General features: G+C 36.3%; 1 protein-coding gene across 1 annotated transcript in view; it reads right to left on the minus strand.

Annotated features, from left to right (window-relative positions):
- The window catches only part of LOC100644380 (syndecan), a 226,830-nt gene that overhangs the window by 20,385 nt on the left and 186,572 nt on the right, over positions 1-19,873 (minus strand). The window lies entirely within an intron of this gene.

The following is a 19,873-nucleotide window of genomic DNA, read 5'->3' on the forward strand; positions in this document are numbered from 1 at the left end:
TGCGTACAGATATCCTCTGGAAAATATAACAAAACAATTCCAGAAGCACGCCATAAACTTGCTCCTATTGTGTCCCAGGCAAAGAGAAGAGGTGTGGCGCTTTTCGACGCGCAGGAATACCAGGGATGCGTGAATGAACAAAGAGAAGAGCTAGGAAGAGAAGTTAGGAGAGCAAGGAGCAAACGAAAGCCCGGGGGAATCCAGAAAATCCGCGTCGAATGCCCTAGGAGCCGCAGAGGAGACTGCGTTGTAAAAAAAGGAAAACACGAAGAGGAAAAAGAAGAAGAGAAAAAGGGGACTGGCAATGGAAAGGTGTTATAGTTGGCAGGAAGGAAAAAGAAACGCGTAGCGCAAGAGAAAAAAAAGCAAACAGACCGCATGAAACGCGTCAGACTAGACTCTCGCAATCGCGGTCCACTTTGCTAACGAGCTTCTGGAGATGCGTCGAAACGCATAAAGCGCGGACACACCGCGTGTCTCGGTAATTATCGCGATAATTATACTGCTGTTACAATGCAACAGACCGGCTGGCTGCGACGCTTTGCCCGAGGACAAAAAAGGATAACAGTAGTTTGAAGCTGACATGTTTTAATCTTCAGTAATGGACGGTTGGATGGGACTGGAATGGCAATTCGGTGGTGAAGTGTTAGTCGAGATAAGGAACAGTAGCTGATCTTGATTTGATAGCGACTGACGCGAGAAATACCAAGGGAACAGAGCGTGAAGAATAATTGTTTTTCGAGAACTGGAAATGAGGATTCTTCTTGAGAAATTGGGGTGCAGTTGAGGGTGAAAAGCTATTTTCCGTTGAAGTTGAAGATTTATGGAATATTCAGGTGGATTTGATGGTAGAGAATTATCTTTCTAAAGATTGGCGATTTATTGGAAATGTTGTAAAAATGACAAACTCGGTAATGGAGAATTCTTTTCTTAAATATTGCCATTCCCCTATACGGCCGATTATAATTAAAGATTGTAAAATTATATAAGAGATTAATGTAAAGGATTGTTCAAAAGTAATAATTCAAGTGATATTACAATTACAAACGTATTCAAAGTTACTTAATTATTATAAATTTCTTTCTTTCGTCGGAGAATACCAACCATCAGCTGAATACCAAGATGATTCCAGTGTTATTGTAGACGTCACAGACTTGCATCAAAGGTTTCCAGTCGATAGACAGCCCCTAAAGATCATTCAAGACCTCTGCAACTAAAGCCATATGAAGCTAGCAGGTACAAAGACTCTTTCAAGTAGAAGCAGCTCTCCTAACATTCTACCATATTTAAAGTTTTCTATTTCATTAGTTAATTTCATCAAGCACCTGAAGGTTTCATCAAGGACTTCCTCTAGCCTTATCAAAGATTTTTTTGAGGACTCTCAGAGCATATTGGCTTCCCTTCGGTTCTAACTACCGAAGATTCTCGGATGCAGGCCTCGCTGCTTAACTCAAAGGGTTTTCTACGGTTTCTCAAAGGGACGCGGCTTACACACACCTGGAAGCTTCCTATCGACCTTGACTGGAAAGATTTATTTCGAATTCACCGGTTAAAACGTTTATACGCTTCCTTGAAGATCGTGTGTCGAGAGGCCGAGATTTTTCTTGCAGATGAGGGACATTAGCCAGCTAAACATTAAGGGGAATTACGCTAATGAATATCTAACCAGAAACCCCAACGTTAAAGGGAATTATGCTAATGAGCCTGGAAAGACACAGAGGGGTCTGAGGGAAAGGGAGACGCCTGTGCGTCTTGTTGCATTATCCACGAGATATTCGGAAGAGGAACGGAGACTTAATTCGAGAGAAATGCTGGAAGAAATGAGAGAAGGAAGAGGAAGATCCCCAACTCGACTCGAGTTTTCATCTTTTGGTTTCGTAGACTGTTTCCTTCATTTATTATGGCTGCTGGGCACTCTGCTTGCATGCAGTCTTCATAAATTTTGGTAAGTTGTTGGAATGCAATTTTGTTTCTTCTGTAAGTAAATTTGATTTGCATTGCAAATTTGTTTTATGTACTTGTGCTGTTTTCGGAAATACTTAAGGAATGAATGGTTGGAGCACTGAGGATGTTTTAATGACTCCTCTAATTATTCTCAAATTTTATTGTTTCAATTCATGTGCTTTGTTAATCCTCAAAATTTCAATTTAGATTTACTGATATCTACTGGATTTTTAATTTGGAAAATAGATTGACTAATACCGGTATATGAGCCAATTAAATAAAATTTCTTATAAGCTGGATAATTTACAAACGTAAGCAACGATAAATGTTTTCATAAAATACGATTTGGTTGAAAATTACTCGAAAAACGTGGATCAACGTAAAAAAATTAAGAAGGGAAAAGAAACGAATTATACGATTTATACCGTTAGGAAGTAAGGCTCGAAGGGAGGTCTCTGACTGAGAGCTGTGAAGGATGTGCAAGGTAGTTCGGAGAGAAAGGGTCGTCGATTCACGTCAAGTATAGCGAATGGATCTTTTTTTACGCGTGGCCGCCAGCAATGTGGGGAAATATTTGCCTAATTCATCGCTTAGCATGCAGAGAAGCAGAGTTGGCCAGGGTGAACTTTCTTTGCGGCTCGATTCCGCTTTTTTCCCCTCAACCCCTTCCCAGTCAATTTCTCTTTTCGTCTCCCTTTTTTGAGGGATCTAGATTCTTTGACATACGGGGTAGATATTAGGGCGAGGGTGGAATTAATTTGGTAACTTTTTGCATGACTTTTGCATCCCTTTTCGCTCGTCAGGTTATGGATTTCTTGTTGAAGAACGATGACTGAAACCTACCGCGTTCTTTCGGTTATTTTCCACCCAATCGTATACTTCTAACGTTAAAAAATATCGAATTTCAACAACACTGAAATATGAAAATTCGAGGATCACAGTAGATTTAGCGTTTTAACGTGAACGTTGTATGTTAAGCTAATATTTAATACAAAATTATTTAATATAAATTGGATCATATATATATGTATTATATTATATCATAAATTACATTGACACACATTGACACATTGACATATAAATGTACAGACACACATGTGTGTAATAGCAAGTTTTCCCTTGGTTTTTTCTCTCGTAAAAAATTGTGATTTTCTTGATGAAGAGTGGAAAGTTGGCTGAAGAAGCGAGCAGAGGGTGTAAATCTTGGGGGTTCGTGACGCGACACGGAAGTGTTCGTTGGATATCATAAATTTCATGGTTTCTTAGATGGCACCATGGGGTAATGGGAATCTTTTGATGAAAGTTCAATCCCCGGCGTGCGGCTGGGAATGCAATAATAATGCGGAACCGAGTTTCATCGGTGAATGCATACCGGAGTTTGTTTTGGGAATATTCGCGAACGAAGTGGAAAGAATTTTTAATTATTCTTAGAATTCCCTGGAGTATCACTCATATTTCTAGCGAAAAATATTTTTCAAATATTTGAAAACGGAAGTGTAATCTTAGGTATTCGTAGAAAGATATTCTTTAGTTTGCTCATAGTTATATCGTATTGTAATAAATGTCAATTTCATTTGCATATATCGATAATTTCAATTATAATTCAAATTTCATTTACATATCGATAATATCAATTGTAATTTCGATTTCATTTATATTTGAATAATTTCAAGATCTATACGCGAAATTATACATTTCTCACTGTTCTCATTCTTCGAATATTTGCAAATAAAAATACCAAATTTCTAAAAAAACATATTCCATATTCATATATATATAAAAAAATATTTTCCTACGATTTTTGAAACAATTATTCGCCTCTAGTTTATTCTATTTTCTCAAAACCTTCTGATGCTTCTGCAACCCGAAATTCCCATAAATGACGAATAAATAATTCAGCAGGCAAATAGCAATAATCGGAACAAATACGTCCGCTTTAAAATGCCATTAAATTTACATTTTGACTCACCGTACAATATTCTAACGAACGTAACAATGCAAATATTGCAACGATTCGGAACCTGCCGCTTGTATTTTCGTTAACATAATTTCCGCGAGGCGGAGATCTTTCAAGGTTTTATCGTCCAGCGTAATTTATCACGAAAATGCGACTATGAAATATTTATATTTCGGCAAGCCAAAACTGCGAGTCAGTTGTTTTCCTCGCTTCTGTCTTCACCCTCGTTGATGAATTATTAATGATGTGTGCGTTTTTAATTAATTTTAATCCGATCGAACGAACGCGAATCGATAACGATAATTTATGAAGGTTATTAAAAGGACTCGTAGGCGAATTGTTTTTCAATTCGGCGACACGAATTAATCGAATCAATTATAGTCGGGCTACGGGTAGAATTTTATCTGTATATGTTTAATTTGTTTAATTCATCGTCGAACAAACGCCGGAATGCAAAAGTATAATGGGACAAACAGGGTCGCTATAATTTCACAAAAACAGATCTGTTCCGTAGAAAATTTATTAAAAGGATTTTCATATTTTACAAGGTAAAACTGATAATCTTAACATACTGGGTGCAATTTGCATTGTTCGAAATAGTCGTAACGGAAGGTAATTAGCGATTTACCAAATGTACGCGTCGTTTGTTTCATTCAACTTTTTCATCTGTATGTTGAATAGATTCACGAGTTCTTTTACGAAAAACGGGTTATTTGTATCGGTCGTAGTATGTCAATTTCCTCGATCGAACGAATTCGACGATTGGAAAAAGAAAAAGAAAGTATAAGCGAACAAGTAAGCTATTTCAACGATTCCAACGATTGATTTTGCAAGAAGTAATTTTTGCAGCGGGTTATTTCCAATTTCTTCAAAGAAATACACTTGACAAATAAATCTGTCATTTGATAAAATGGGACGAGAAGGCAGACGGGTTATTTCAACAACCTCCACAATTAAATAATATCGCCAGATATTATTGCAATTCCTTTAATGAAATAAATTCGTCAATTTGAAAAAAAGGGGGGAACAAAAAGACAGATTAATGATTTTAGTAACTTCCACAATTGATTTTGCCACATATTATTTCAATTTCTGTAACGAGATGAATTCGTCAATCTTAAACAAGAAGCAACGAAAAGTCTGACTAACGATTTTAACAACTACAATTGATTTTGCAGGATATATTATTGCAATTTCTTCAATGAAATAAATTCGTCAATTTAAAGAGAGCGAGAGAACAAAGGGACAAGCGAATTACTATTTTACCAATTTTCGCAATTGATCAATTTCTTCGATGAAATAAACTCGCCAACATAAAAAAGGAAAGTAGCAAAAGGACAAACCAGTTATTTCAACAACTTCCGCAAGTCCCCTCGGTTACCAAACGTGACTGTACGCTAATTCCCATCGTCTGAAGGCCTGGCTGCCCTTCAAAATGCTTCCAGGAGGATCCTCCAGGAGTTCCCTAGCTAAACGAGCGTCGCAGGACGAATAGGGAGCTCTAAATGAGTAGGAAAAGGGCCGCGGGAGAAAAAGAAAAGACGAGCATCGCGACGTCGAGTGTCCGGACAAATTGGTCGGCCGTGAAGAAAAGACGAGGAAGTAGGCGAGCAACGAAGGAGAAAAAGAAAAGGGAAAGGAAGAAAGAAAGAGGCGGGTCCCTTGTTGGATAAAAGGAGAATAGGATGCCTTTCTGCTCGATGAAGCTAATCAATTCCGAGTGGCCGTAGTTCGCTGAGGACGTACGACATTCGTCAGGTGCTCGTGCACGCATTTAATCCGTTCGAGTTCGCGTAGAATTGAAGGAAGTAGCAACGATGAAAGGACGGAAAGAAAAAGTTTGAAACGTCGTCGACAGAGAGACGACGAAGAAAGTTTGCTCGGAGTTTAATGAGATTCGTGGACAATTTAATTGAAAGTAATACGGGCGAGGCAAATAGAATGAGGAGATACTCGCCCTTTTCTCGTTCTCCGGATGGCGGAAGAAATGGATTGAACAGAACGGCGGGATATTCGTGTTTTCTGTTAATTAAACTACATAATAACTGGAAGCACGGGACAAAGGGAATTCTGTTTAACTTCAAGGAAACAGACGTTCTTTAGCCTCCTTTTATGTATGTAGGACAGTTTTTGTTCTCCTTCTTTGAGATCGTTGAAAGGATCGAGGAAATAGGAAGATGAAGGAGGAAGACGGGTTATTCGTTTCGCCAAGCAATTCGTTCATAACAGTGAGTTTTCATCGATAAAGTTGACAAGAAAACCTTTGGTACGATACTTGTGGAGACGAGATTGGTCAGATGCGGAAAGATTACAGAAATAGGTGTTAGAGGAAAGAAAATTATTGTTACAGGAAGGACAACTCTTTGGAAGAATCTTTTTTTAATCGAGTGTAGCTGAACGATAATTAGTATAATATAGTTCAAGTTATACATGTATTTAATGTATTCATTTGGCACAGTAACACCTTATAATTATGAAACCGTCCATCAAATTCTTTGAATGTATTTCAAATCAACATAATCACGATGGTCGTGTTTCGTTGTAGCGTTGACGAAGTTTTATAAAGTTTTCTATAACGCAAATAAGCAAAACAATACTGTCGCGAGTCGTTGTATAAACATCTACACTAATTTCTATTTTAGCACCAGTTCTAGTACATTTACATATGTTGTAACAATCGTTAGCTTGAATTCTTCCATAATTTTATAACTTAATAACTTCTTCTTTCATAAGAACAAAAATTTTCCCTTATCTCGCACGTAAACGAAAATAAGAAAAATCTAGTTAAACAATAGAGTTAAAAAAATACGTAGCTAAAAATCTAAAAATATCGTTCGGCAGACCGAAGGTCGAGATTAAAAATTCCACGGAACATCGGACAAAGAAATTACCGAATTCTGAGCTGATACCCAGAGATGCTTTTCACCAAAGGGGAGGGGGTGGAAAAGAAGTCGTTGCACCGGATGACACTTGACCTTAATAAGCCTTCGAGCGTCTCGAATTCGAGTCAAGCCGCGTCGTGCTCCTTTCTTCTCTTTCTCTTGCACCTTGCTCCACCACAGCTTGGTTTTGCCCGGTCACTCGTTCGATGGCCAATAAAAGCTTCGACCGACTTCGATGGCCGCATTGTTTCGAGTTTGGTCTTGATACGTGGGGGTGGTCAGCGCACGAGATCGACGAGGCAGACAAGGGGCGAAAGCGACGAAAACACGATCGAGGCCTGATTCCTCTCTATCGGTGAACCGTAATTACGTGGAAATAACTATGTAAGCAGAGACCATCCCACCCAGGTACGTGACGATACATTGAACGATGAAAATGCTGCACCGAGAGATTTTCGAGCGTGATAAAATTTGACGAAGTATGAGAGTGTTTGGCCGAGTTTGAAGTAAAGGAGTTATCAGATAGGATGATGAAAATTTTGGGGATTTTCGGTACAAAAATACCGAGAAATTTTGGAGCGTGTAATGTTTGACGAAGTATGAGAATTTCTGATAAAGCTTGAAATAGTAAATGACGAGTGAAACGATAAAAACTTTCGCGTGCAAATTGTGATTTTAATCCATTGTATACGAGCTGCCATTTCTGCATGTTTGTATTTGGCGCAAGAACTTGTCCTATTTATATATTTTCCACTCTATATATATATATATATATATATATACGGATTAATGATGAATACATTGTGGATGTTCATGCATTTATGGTAGATTTAAAAATACAAAAATTCACGCTATGTACACAATATGCAGTCATATAAAAATATTCAAAATACCATTGTAATGTATAATTAACAACGCTTTATGCAATCTCTGGTTAATGCAAATATCTTCTTTCTTGCACAATTATCTTTGCAATCGGCTCTCAATAATTCCCCATCAATTTTTTTAGGTTCATCTCATCCTCCTAATACTTAGGAAGCAATTTACATGAAGTTATTGACAACGAGGAGGTGTATTTGAATACTTGTACCTCCCAGACAGGATATAATTTAATCAGAAAATTACGCTGTTCGTTGACCTACGGATTGGGCCGGTCTTGATCTCTGGTCCCGCGAGCAGAATGAAGAACCGGTTCGATTCACCGGTGCAACATATTTATCGGTTGTTCAGCGTGGCCGATTCGAGGGGTTTCGACGCGGATGAGCACATCGTCCCGGAGCAGCACGCTTCGACTAGTCGCGCCTAAACGCGTGCACACCCGGAACGAATTAAAGGCCGGCTCTTTTTCTGGCCGAACAAACCGCTCGCGTTCGTTTTGCTCGATTGAACGCTCGTTTAACGCTCGATCGGACGGTCTTGTCTCCGTTTCTCCCTCGAAAACCCGAGGTTCTCACTGATTCAACCGTTTATGTCCTCACGGTGCAATACTTTTTATATGTATTGGTTTATACCAATAAATAAAAGTAAGGAATTGGTAGATTTAATTGATAGATTTGTTGAAAATTTAGCCCGGAATACTCCATTGATAGGGATACAGTCATTTATGCGAGACATTATTTATTTACATTAACTCTTTTACGTTATTGCAAAGATATTTATAAAATTGTTATGATGTGGATGAAATTAAGGAATTGCTAGGTTTAATTGGTAAATTTATTGAAAGTTTGCTTCGAAACACTGCATTGATAACGTTAGAGTCATCCAAATGGAATATGTTTTGTTTATCCTAGTTCTTTCACGTTATTGCAAATATATAAAATATTTTTCAAACAAAACCTCTTAATAGTGCAACTATCAGAGTGGTAAAAATGATCAACTGCTAGTATTTCATAGAAATTTCATAGATTTGTATGATCATTTTAGAAAACATGTGGATAAAAACTTATCTGAATTCCATTGATCTTAACGAAGTTTTAAGTAGCACTCGATTCAATAAACTCCTGATTGAGTCCACTTATTTGAACTTGTATTATATGTATAAATGAAAAATAAATAGGGAGGAGAGCCAGTAAATTTCCATTAAGTGTGTATACTTATGCATATGAATCGTTTGTCCCTTAATAGGATCATACAAATGGAATTCTGCAGTATATCATGATATACGGTATTCGAGACAGAGAAGGACGTATTAAAATTGCAAAACAAACAGCTCCATGGTCCCTCCAAGTAACCTTCTTTATGAAACCTTCTCCTGTATCTAACCCATACGCATATATCATAACATATGTTATAATATTATACTTTATATTATATATAATATTTCATATATTTCATATATAGTATTTCATGTATTTTGTATTATATGTACTATAACATTATATTATATTATAATATCTTCTAAAGTTTCATCAGAACTGGTAGAGCAATACACGAAAGAAAAGGAAAGAGGAAAAGAAGATGACAAAAGCAAGCAGGAAACAGAGGACAAATATTGCAATACTGAACTGTATCAAACCTCCTATATACAACGCACCCAAATTTTATGAAAACTAATAGAACAGTAAGAGAAAAGACCGGAGAAACCTCCTATATACAACGCACCCAAATTTTATGAAAACTAATAGAACAGTAAGAGAAAAGACCGGAGAAACAATAAAAACAATATTACAGAAAAAAGTGGTAAAAGAAGTAAGCAGAAAAAAGAGGATTTTCCATGACATTTCTGCGGTATCGTTTGCAAACTCGTTTTCCGTTTTGCTGTTCCCAAGGACGCCGACGTTTCTCAGACAAAACAATTCGAACCGATAATTAGCGTCATTAGCGAAACGTCCCCTCGTTAAATCAGGAGGGTTGCGTGCAGTCTACAAGGAGAGAGGGCGTAGAGAAACATCGCGTGGAAAGAGGGTCGAAAGGGGTGGCAGGCCCTCGAAATCCGCACGATAATTCCGCCCATTCTGGATTCGGTCCCTCTGACTAAATCCTTTTCCGATTCTCAATGCTACTTATCCCTCGTTGCAGAGTCACTGACGAGAGAGAGAGAGAGAGAGAGGAAAAAAAGGGGGCGCGGTCCCGGGGGGTTGAAACGCGTCGACCCCGACTAAGCTCTCAGTTGAAAATTTCTCGCGAAAATACCATAGGAAGGGAAGAAAAAGAGGCAGAGAAAAAGTCCAGCCGATATTCGATACTTTTTTCCCCTGGAGTTCAGCAGCCTTCGTGAGCTAAAACCATAAAGATATAAAGATAGAGTACACGAGTCATACGTTACCGTGTAAGTGGATGTGGTATGGGAACAGAAAGAGAACGTTGCATAGAGGTCCCTTGTGTCCTTGTCTAATCGGACATGCATACTATTGCACACTGACTTTCGTTGATCGTTGTTGCTCAACATATTACTGTACAAAATGTACATGCGTTAGGTGTTAGACGAGGACACAATGTACCTTTATGCAACGTTCTCTTTCTATTCCTATTTTTCAGCTTTTTCAGTTCGCTCACCGACTCTATCTTTATATCTCTATGGCCAGGACAGAGGATTGCAGTACAGAGGTCGTTTAACGTTTCATATTTTGTAGCTGGTTCGATTGTTACGTTGGATCGATATGGCAGAATTGTGTGTTAGATTTTCGAGCAGATTAGAGAGGCAGACGGATGTTTGTTTGGAGATAGTATAGATTGTGTGTTAAGAGGGATGAGGCTGTCTGGCGTGTCTAAGCGTTGTGTAATTTATTTCTCTAATTGTCAGCCTCGATCTCAAATAGAATCTTCTCCTTCGGAAAGAGATTTCCCTAAATTTCGTACCTCTCTTTGTCGCTTTACAGCGAAAATAATTTATCAACGTTAGATATGATTGAAAAATTTCCCAAGTTGCTGAACTTTTACTGTTCCCTGACGGATTAGTAGAAGATTCCAAATGTCTGAAGGTTCTGATTTAAGATAATCTGTGAAAATAAAATACGTATTGTTAAAAGATGTTTACAACTCGTCAAAACCCCAATGTACCATACCGCGTAAGAAAAAGATTCAAAGCGTCTTCAGCTTACAATTAAAAATCACCTATCGATATTGTAAAAGAATCTGTCAAATTCTACAAAATTCTGCAGTTTCCTGTAACGATAAATAAGTCTTCCAAACTCGTTAGATATCTTTTAAATTATTTAAAAATTACTAAAGGCAAATATTATTCAGATATTTGGCAAATTCTTTAAGAGGCAGAATGAAAGTGTCTCAAGCTCGCAATTAAAAATACCTTAGCAAAGTCAACTATTATTAAAAAGAATCTCTGAGATTGTCCAAAATTCTAGTGCTCCATATGACGTTAAAGGGAGATTCTAAGCGTCTTCACCCCATCGCTGCAAGTAGCCGGTCGAGGGAGGGTGGACCTTGTATTGATTCACAACTCTGCCCCTCCTGTCCCTTTTGGTATCCCGTAGAGAAACGGGAGGTGGACGAACGAGAGGGAATAAGGGTGCAAGTGGTAAGGGAAGACAGCCGTCAGCCCCTAAACATTGGCGTGGGATGTCGAACTATCGCATAAATTAGTCTGCAACCCATTTTGTAACTGGCAATTGTATCTCATTCCTACATCTCGCTTCTTTTTCTCTACCCTTTTCTCCCTTCTTATTCATCTTTTTTACCCGCTTTCTCACCTTTTTTTCTTCTTCTTTTCAGTTGGCATTTTTTACTCTGAACGCAAGAACGGTAAAAGTTGTGGAGAGAAGTTCTGAAATGTATGTCGAGAGGCATAAGAATGGGAAGTTGTCTGCGTCGACGAAGATATAGCGGTTGGCGTAGGATTCTCTTTTACATTTGATATTTCATAATTTTATGATATTTCATGATGTTATTAATGTTACTCTTTAATTTCATTTTATTGAGTACCACGTGGTTTCAAGTGAATATTTCTTATAGGTGTTGGAATCGTATATTGTATATGTATATCTATCTATCTATTTATTTATTTATTTTCTATCCATGCGTTATATGTTATAGCTTTTGGGTACAATCAAAATCGTATTAAACTTTAAAGGTAAAACGTAGAACACCTACAGCCTATAAATAGGTAGCTAACCGGTGGTAAAAATATTCTCCTACGTGTTAAAATTATATTATCATTTTAAAGGAGATTATTAATGTTGCACGCTCATTGATTTAATTTTATGATTTTGATACTGATTCGAATGAACATCTTTTATAGTTCTTAAAATAATACTTGTATTATTGCGATTTGAAATGTTCCTTTTATTTCTGTGTGCTATTATTTTTCTTATTACGTACATTGACACACGTACACTTTCATCTTTAGTTTACTAGCTAGTAAAACAAGTAGTTTTACCATTTGATGTTCTTTTTCTCTGAGTACTCTTCAATTTTCTTTAATAACATTTTTATAGACACAAACAGATCCAAAACTAAAATTTTATTATCTGTATAATTTAGTCAATTTTATAATTAATTGATTTTCCAATGTTTTCGATCCATTGAAAACTTCTCAGAGCCTATGGATAATCACAATAGGATGGTCGTTTCTTACTTTCACTATGGTTTACGTAATAAGACGAAAAGGTTAACGTTCAGAGTAGACGAGGATAGAAGCTAGAAATACCAGCAACGATGCTCTTTCGCGATTAACGTCCTGTCGCTAGGAATTTCTACCTTTTCTTCTATCATATTGGCCGCTATTATGTCATATTACATATTTTACCATTATCTTTCACTGTCGTAAGATTACCCATCATTATTATTATTAAACCTAGACTAATTTTATTGCACAAATAAATCCCTTAAATAAATACACAAATAAATTTCCCTTAATGTGAGAAACTTTCTATCATAATCTTTTGAAATTTCCTCGTGCACGTGAAAATAGGTAACGATAAACTGTCTAAAGAAATTAAAAGGCGAAATGAAATTATAAATTCCTTCGCAATACTTTCAAATTTCGCTCGAATAATTAACTAATTGCAAGTACTTGTATTGATTCTTTCTAAGTCTGATTAACATGCATCAAGAAATTGTGCAATTCAGAGATCACAGCACATATTCCACGATAATAAAATAGCTGGACATAAAGTTACGTACAATTCTTGGAATCTTGGAGACGTGGAAAACGACATACGAAAGAAATGACGTCTCTATGGACGTCTTTATCTGTTAAATAAATATTTTCACGATTTCTTATCGTAGATCTAACCACTTTTCGTATCAAAAACTCGTTCGAGAGACAAGTAGAGTTAGAGGTAATCGCTTCCAACTTTTCCATTGAGGATTCGATTATCGTTTCCTCCGATGGAAATTTGCATCGGCCGCGAGACAGATCTATTACAATATTACATGGATAAGCGTGATCTATCCTCGTCCATTTCGCTGACCCAGGGAAAGAAAAGACACGTTTCAGTGTCCTTGCATTCTGTTCAGCTTCACGATCCGGCTGACACGTCCGTCTTCCATTACGATAAGAAAAATATATGGCCCGGACCGCGGATACATCGGCGATTTATTTCGCGAAATAAGCAGAAAACCGCCCATCTCGATCCTCGTAGAATCCTCTCCGATCGGCCGATATTCTCTGCGTTATCAAATTTAATGTCCTCAGTTTTAGGTCGATTTTCCGTGCAAGATTAGATGTTGATATTATTTCTTCTTTAACGTTCTACGAATGAATATCCTTTCTCTTCATTTAGGCTTTAAATGGAACGTGTTAATTAAGTTGTTTTATCGCTGTTCTGTCGCAAAAATCGCCAAATACGTATAAGAAAATTGCCTTTTAATTTTGCTTTTCAATGGTCGATTGGCTTATCTGTATAATAATTAAATTATAGCATCGCTGTTAATTTTCAGTCAGTAGCCACTCGCGTAAAAAAGTTTCAAAAAATATAATAGAATAAAATTAGCTCCTAATTACTCTTTTGAAAGCTTGACAGGCATATCACAATGAATACGAATATTATATTAATATATTTAGCTTTAGAGGTGGACAATGAATCATTGGATTCTCCATTTAGTTCCTTTTAGTACAGTTATATTATTTGTCCATCTTAAACCTACTTTTGCCTATTAAAAGTTTCCCAATATGATGCGTATAAGGAAAATTCTACATAGTTATAGTATCGGTAATTTAATAAATATAATTTCCATTCTTTTTTCATCGTTCTTTACTTTTTGGCGTCATTATTATTACTATTACACGATCTAGTCTCACGTCTCGACTTTCACGATTTTAACAATTACCTTCAATGCAAAGTTTAACGATTTCCTTTTTCAATTGGATTTTTTTTCGCAAACGACGTCAACCGATAAATTTCAATCATCGATTTGATAGAGCCACAGCGCACAGGCCTCGAGATACGCAACGTTTACGCGCCCAACTCCCAATTTTAATGGAAACCGATGATTACGTTCGATGATTAAATTAATGATTCAGCCGCGTTTCAACGTTTAATCTTGTAACAGCAATTCCACCAGACTTCCACGCTACTGATAATCTAGCCAATACTGTTAGTATAATTCCACGAGTTATCTCTGCAAAATGTACATTTTATTTCTTCGATGATTTGTCGAGTCGCGAATTTTCATCAATTTCGTCAATGAACAGTAACTAAACGTGTATTGCTACCTACCAGCTACTAATTTCTCGTTTATGCTTTAATATTCTCTATATTAGATAATGTACATACAATTATTCTAATTGAAACGAATTTAATATCTCTGCTTGATTATAACTGCCAAATGAAATTCTAGTACATATCGAAATTGATAATTCGAGTATCGTTAATTTCATTATTACAATGAATTTATTATTGATTTGTACGTCCAGCTGATATTACACCTAATTGTCTATTTTTCCGTTTGATATGCAATAGCATATACAGTATAATAATACTGTATAACATATTGTCTCGTTAAATTCAGCTCTTCCCCCTTTTATTATATTATTTTAAATATAAAAATAGAAAAAATAAAAATAGAAGAATAATTATTAATTAAAAAATAGATCCTCTATTTTTACTTTATGTAGTCTTCTCTCAATGTTCAAATCAGCAAATACTATTTTCTAATAGTTTTTAATTTCGATAGACAATAACAACTTAAAAGTCGTATTAAATGTTCCATTCACCTCTTTCTGTTCTCTGAACCAGCGTACAATAAAAGAGATGTAGTGAAGGTATTCAGACTGTTACTTGGACACAGAAGACTGACGCGGAAATTTTTACTACGAAGAGAAACAGCTACAGAGCGTGAACCTTGCGACCTATCGCTCACAGTTCAACGCGTAATTCTGAAATGCAGCAAATTAGATGAACCACGGAACGGATTCAAGATCCCCAAGGAACTCAAGGAAGCATTCAGTACGGAACAAAGCAGAGAAATCCTCCTGGAATTCATAAAATCAATAGACATATAGGACGAGATCTGCAGACAAGAAATACCGTCGCTAATGATCGTGTTGTCGACACGATGTTAAAGAATGGAAGAAGAAGAAGAAGAAGAAGAGTTATTTTTTCACGTAGTTCTTTTAAAATCTGATTTTATCAGCAAAGAAGAGTAAATCTAATATTTGTTTCTTTCCTATGAAAATATAGTACCTAATATCAGTAATGCGATCTCTGCTATTTTAATATTCAATATTGAAAATTGTCCATAAGGTTAGAAATGTAAAAGTGGACTTAATTAAATGGAGCGTAGAATGTATGATCGGAGACTCAATGAAAATCTTTTCTTCTCGAGATCATCAACTTTGTAAGAATGACAAGTTCGAGAGACAAAATGGTAATCCGTGTTTGGCTTCTTTGCTCTATTACCTTTTTCCTGATATTTCTAACTCGCTTATTACCCGAGCTTGTAACGAGCGAAAGCCTAACAGAATAATAATATCGCAAGTGCGTCTAATTTCAAATCTTTATCAAGTAAAGGATAAAAGACAATTTTATATCAAATTAGTCTGAAAGAAAAGAGACATCGTTTGTGTTTTACGTACATAAAATACGTTTCTTTGTACACGTTTGGCTACAACTGCGTTGCCGATTTCTGTCAAAATATTACGATAATAGGAGCATTTACCCTAATCAATAAGTAAGTAAATAAATAAATAAATAAATGGTTTCTCATGCACAATTATCTACCACATTCAATTTTCCATATTTCTCTTTCCTCTCTCAGCATCGAGCAAATAAATATGCATCTCGACAAGTTTCAACAAAGGATCCTCTCTTCAAGTTCCACAAACTTTTCCCAATTTAGCTAGACGAGGCAGAGTCATCCGAAAACATTCGAACGCACTTTTCCAATTGCGGAACAAAGGGAAGGAACTGTCTGCCGGCGAAAATCCTGCGAGGAGAAGCAATTATCGCAACGTATTCCAGACACTATCGTTCTCATCTTTTTAACGGGGCCAGACGCGAAACGAAGCCAAGGGAACCTTAGCCAAGAAGACGATGCTTTATACGTTGACTAGCCGAGCCAGGATCCGGTTTATAGCTCACGAGAAGGCTTCGTTGCATTCTTAAAACTGTTCCAAAGGAACGTAAGTAAGTACGAACCGATGTATTTGTAAATGTGGCTGCGAATGACCTCGAATATTGCCGCTATCGTTCATCTTTGCTTCCTCGTGAGGCAATAAGAATAAGATAAAAAAGTGTTTTCTGTTGGAACGGTTACTATTTTTTGATTTATGTACGTTTCAGTTAAATGCGGCGGTTTTTGGAAACGGTTCGGTGCTTAAGCGAGATTATTGTGAGTACTCTGAGTTAATTCGTGGGCGTTGGGAAATTGTCTTTCCTTAAGGTCGATCGTGTGTACCAATATTTTTATTTCTTTTTATTTGGATGAATTTTACAATCAATCCTCATTGAGAATTATAAGTAAAGTGTACTAATATTGGCTTGGAATTTTCTTTCCCAAGTTCTTTAATGTTTGATGTCTTTGAAAATTGTATGATCATTAAGAGATCATTAGGAGTTACTCGGAGGATACGAAAAAATTCTTTCCTTCGGCGTTGTTTCTTTTGGCGGATTATGCGAATTAATATTGACTCGAGTTTCCTTTCCAAAATGCAGATCCTTCTTTACAATTAGTGATATTTATTCGCTAATAATCTACCGACTCTTTTCTACGTGTTTTATAGTAATTCGTTCATTTATTTATCTATGTAGAGTATTTGTTAATGCCTGGAATCATTTTTAAATAAATGGTTTCTTTTCGATTATCGAGATTACACAGACCTGGCGTAATTAAAAATTGTTTATTATATTTGTCCTGAATCGTAGAGTATTATAAATTGCTGAGTAACCATAGTAATCTATTTGTACTTTAGGCCCATAGCCTGTTACAAGGAGGTTCTTATTTCTAATTTTATTACACTATATCATATTTTTACATTGATCCTTCAATTAATATCATGAAAATATTTTATGACATTTTAATACTTGTAATATTTCATACAACGAAGCCAAATTAGTTTTAAATAAATTTTGCTCTCCCATTATCGACATTTCAGAGTAATCAGGTGATTGAAAATTGTTTATTATATTTTCCCGGAACTGTTAAAAATGATAAAATGCATCTATATATTTTTTTCGAAAAGTTAGACGCAGTAAACAGGTCTCCTGATCTAACACATTTTTATCCCCATATCCTTCCTTCCCTTTATGTCTCCACATTTTTCCTCCATGTCTCCATTTTTTTACTTTATTGTTTGACTTGCTCTATTCAGCTCACGAATCTCCTTTCATCTATCAAATCCTTAATTCTTATATTTCTTTGCTTTTTTCATCTTCCGTTACTGTGTGCTCTAAAGATATCATCCCCGGTACCTCCTCGTTTCTTCTCCTCTTTTCTCGAGGCTCGTTTCCCCTTTTGTTCGTTTGTTGGCTACGTAATTCCTAGATTTAAGTCCAGAAGACTTGAATGTCGCGAAAGTCGACTCGCGAAACGTAATATTCACGGCAAACCATCGTACAATAATAATTAAACGATACGGGTGCCGCTCTTTAATTATTTTGTTACGCAAGCCAACTGATTGTTTATAGTCTGCAATGTATGGTAATAATCAGTGTCGTAGAAATTAAGAAAAAAAAAAAGAAAAAATAGAATTATTCGTTCAAGTAATACATTGAAAATTTCAATTCTTTTCGCCAATGTTTACTCTGTATGAAAACTATAATTTTCATCTTAGGGCGAATAATTAATAGTTATTTATCTAGTGAAAGATCTAGTAATAGATGTTGGAATTTTACTTGAACACGTGTAACGAGTTTTTCTTATAGCTGAAATTTCTTTTCGATATTTCATTTCGGCTTTTTATTTTATAAAGTCTCTCCTTTTTCGACCTTGTACACCGTTTTTATTGCTGAAATTCTTTCTCTCCTTGTGCGATTGCTTTTCGTATTATTGGAATTCCTTTTCGGTAACCCTACGTACTCTTCTACCGTCAAAATTCCTTTTTTCCACCTTTCATACCTTTCCCCATTGCTGAAATTCTTTTCTTTCTAATTTGACTGCTTTTCTCGTTGCTGGAATTCCTATTTGCTACCTTACTATCGAAACATCCAGTTTTAACGCACAGTTGCAATAATTTTTAGCAATATTTCTGCTTCTTTTTCTTATGCTGAAATGGATCGCTTTCCTTATTGCTGGAATTTCTTTTTGGTATCTATCTACACTAATTGTATTTCATTATTACAATTCCATTTTTATCAGCCTTCAGATCTGTTTTATTGCTGCAATTCCTATTTATCACCTTACTACCAAAGCATACAGAGTTTTAACGAACAATTGCAATAATTTTCAGCAATATTTCTGTTTCTTTTTCTTACGCTGAAATAGATCGGTTTCCTTATTGCTGGAATTCCTCTCTGATATCCTTAGTTTAATCGTATAAATTCCTTCCCGATCATTTTTTCCATCTATCTTATTACTGAAATTACTTTTTACGTTTTAATTGCTAAAACGTCCAGAATTTTAACGAACCGTCGCAATAATTCACAGCAATAAAAGGGCTAAACGCTTTAACACAATTCCAGACGTAAGATTTCCCTTCGAACGATCATCATTCCGTTTTCGCTCGTTGCAGATGTATGCATGCGGGAAGTTTGTCGCGCGAATAAAGCGATTCCACCCGGCCAAGGGATGAGGACGGGGGTGAAAAAAATGGCCGTGGACGGGGAAAAGTTTTAAAAGTGAACGGAAGGCGGAGGGCGTGGGGGAAAAATTGAGTTTCTACCGCGCAGACGGCGAAAAAACTTCCTGCAGACTGAACAGGATTTCGACGCGGAAAGGAAACAGAGACGGAGAATGGCTCGCTGAATTCGAGGTAAGTCGAGGATCATTCTGCCGTTTCTTTTCTCTGTTGAAACAACCGAGAGAGTTGTTAGAAGCTGTAAGTTTGTTGCTGAAGTTGATCGTGTATATTTTCTGCGCATAGGTATTGTTTAAGCCTATACTGTACAATTCTAGTTAAAGTATTCTTATCAGGCTTTCTCTTTTTCATTTTTCAAGATATGCTGAAACATTTGAAACTTTTGCGTCTTTGTTTCTCATCTGCTATGGCAAGTTTTGTGATGTAGACCAGTTAGTAAATAAGGTCGTAGATATTCTTAATCGAATGAAGGGGAAGAAAGATGGCACAAGGGAAATGATAAAACTCCAGGTCTTGTAGAGTTGGAATCGTTAGAAGTAGATGTCTGTGAAAATTGGTGAACGAGGCTTTCAACTACGTAGGAATTATTTTACATGTAGCAACCATAAAGAACGTCCAAAGGATTTCACTGTGTAACATAAACATACAAACTATTAGATTTCCGTGAATCTTCGAACACAGGAGAATGAGCGAAAATTTAAAATAAATATTAGCAGATATTCTAAAAATTAAGGGTTGTTAATATTAGAATTCTTAATCTAATTTAGAATTCTTCCCACGTAAATTGATTATCTCAAATTCGAAGAAGAAGCAATTCTTATTCTCGGCGAACCTTAACGAGATTAGTGTTCTGGACATCAAGAAATTAAAAATAAAGGGATCGATATTTCGTTTCGATTTTGATGAAACGGCAAGATATATTAATGCCAGCGTGGAAAATGTTCTAATTTTCGGAGG

Source organism: Bombus terrestris, chromosome 15, assembly GCF_910591885.1.
Source record: "Bombus terrestris chromosome 15, iyBomTerr1.2, whole genome shotgun sequence".
In the NCBI taxonomy this organism is placed as follows: Eukaryota; Metazoa; Arthropoda; class Insecta; order Hymenoptera; family Apidae; genus Bombus; species Bombus terrestris.